Below are 2,602 nucleotides of genomic sequence, written 5' to 3' on the forward strand. Positions count from 1 at the left end.
CAGAGTAACTGAGAACAACAGCACTCATGGTGCGAGCTAAATCACTCCTAGAGCAGTGGATGCAGTTGCTGTAGCAGAAGTTTGTACTAAATTGCTGTTTGGGAGGGACCTGGTCCTCCACTTACTCCCACAGTCACCAGAACCTCTCACTTTTCATCAAGATGTCACGGAGGATCATGAGGCATCCTCGCTGCTCTTTTCTCTGGAGTGCTTCATGCCCAAAAACCCCAAAGGCAAAGGGATGGGTGAATCTATTACCTGTTTGTTTCTGACATTTATATTGCATTTGGCAGCACCAGGATGGAGTGGCATTGCCAAACCCAGGCTTTCTTGTTTCAGGTTTCAGGTTACACTGCCAGAATCCCTTGTTAGACTCAGGGCTCACCTGGAAAACCCTGTCCTTATGTTATCCTCATTAAAATGTAGGAAATGGATGTGGCCAGCACTGCCAGCATCAGGCAGTGGTTTGAACACTGTCCTGGGGCAAGGTCCTCTTCTCTGTGACCTGCCTGGGAAGTTGTACCAGGCTGCTGGCAGGGTCTCCCAGGGCTGTGGGTGAAGACAGAGACAGGGGAGAGAGTTGATCAGTTATTTCAGAGGTAGGGTGGAACGTCAACTTTAGAATGAAACACTGAAATTTCATTTTCATGTCTTTCCACACAGCTGCGGGCTACAATTCAATTAAAATTCAGATGCTCTGTATTGAAGTGCAGTTCCTCACTACCCCTCAGGACCTGCATAGTAAAAAGCAGGCATTATCCAGCATACCTGCCGCATTCCCAGGCATCAGCAGCACCACAGGCAACTAGGAAAAATGTGGTGAGGCAGAAGCAGTAATTTTTTTTCAGACATCCTGGGCAATAATGTGGTAGGAACAGTAAAAATTACTGCTGTCAGAAATGTGCCTTTTTAATGCTAAGTCTGCTGATGAAAAAAATAGACAGGGAAGTACCTCAATGTCTTATTTCTCCTGAAAAGCCCATAGTATTTGGGAATTCCTTCTGGGGTACCACCACAAAGAGTTCATGCAAGGAGACTAAAGAAAGGTTTAAGCAGCTCTGCCTTGAGACAGAGAAGCTCTGAGGGTGGATATGATTTTTCTCATTTAATGAGAATCCTCATTCCATTTTTTTAATAAATTGGCTCTCTGCCAGGAGAAGTCACAGAGAAGGCACAAACCCCCACTGGGACACACGGACTGGCCAGGAAATGAAGTTGAATATTAAAAATAATACATGTATACTAAAAATAATTTTAAAATATGCACTAAATTCCTCCCTGAATAAAAAAAAAAAAAAAACCAGCAAAACCAAACCCAACCCCCAAAGTTACAGGGCATCACTGCATGCCCAGGACAGCTCTGAGCATCCCAGCAGGATGGAAGATGCACTGCAATGGCTGTTTCCCCCAGCTTCACATCTGCCCACACGAGGAAAATTGACTGTTGCTGTTGTGTCCAGGATATGTGAGTGGGAAGAAACAGCAGGAGCCCCTCTGCCAGATAGTGGCAAATGTGCCAAGGCAGGGAAGGGAGGCAGAGTGTTAAATGGGTGTGATACAACACACCCAGACACAACAGAGTGTTCAGTGTCCTCAGGAAGGCACTCGGCACCTTCCTGAGGGATCAAGTGATCCTGCTCAGCTGTGGGATGGCAAAAGACCATAAACTGCATCCTTAATCATGGACTAGACAGGACAGCCTGCAAGGCACAGCCTGTGGATTGTGTGCATTGCAACCTCTGCTCCTGAAGGGAAATGAAGAACCAGTTTTCTTTTCCCCTCTCTGCCCGACCACCTGGATTAGAGCTTCCCTAAGGATTTCTCTCTCTGGCGCTGAAGGGATTGCTAGAGAGCAGATATCTGGGGCACTTGAAAACAATGGAGCATCAGCCTCGTACAGCTCCACAAATTCCTAGCTGTGCAAGCTCCAGTCATCACATAAAAACCACTGTCACAGAGCCCAGACAACACAACCCTGGAGAAAAGACACTCAGGACTCGCTCCTGTGCCTCTGGTTTTACTGGCACTGAGAGGAGTAGGCACTTTGCTTGCTTGTCAGACATTCACAACTATTTCCAGGAGCCTTTCAAGGATATTTTGAGAACACTTTCTATATAGTTTCATGGAAATGGTTTTCAATGATGTGTTGAGCCAAATGAAGCACAGCTTCACTGGCACAGACTCCCCATTTTATTGTATTGTTTTCGATATCGTGTTCCCCTGTTTGGTGTAGGGGTTTGCTACTACACCCTGTGGACAGATGCTCTGTGGGATCTCCATCCCATCCTTCAAGGGCAATGTTTACAGCCATCAGAGCCTGCAGCTGGGACCAGCAGTAAATAAGGAGTTTCAAAAGCAATTGGCTGGGTTCACCTCCACTGTTTATCCTGCTGCCAAACACCTATAATTTCCCTGCCAATACTGATGAGCTGTTATTTACAACCCCCACTTTATGCTAATTTATTTGATCTCCTTGAAGGCAGACATGCTGCTGAGAACTTCTGCCATAACACAGAGACTCGAGTTTGATATTAAAATAGTATGTCCCCACTGCCCCCACAACAGCAGGGTTTTATCAGTGTTGGGGCACAGCCAGGAGAGC

The sequence above is a fragment of the Fringilla coelebs genome (assembly GCF_963513975.1).
Source record: "Fringilla coelebs genome assembly, chromosome: 11".
NCBI lineage: Eukaryota > Metazoa > Chordata > Aves > Passeriformes > Fringillidae > Fringilla > Fringilla coelebs.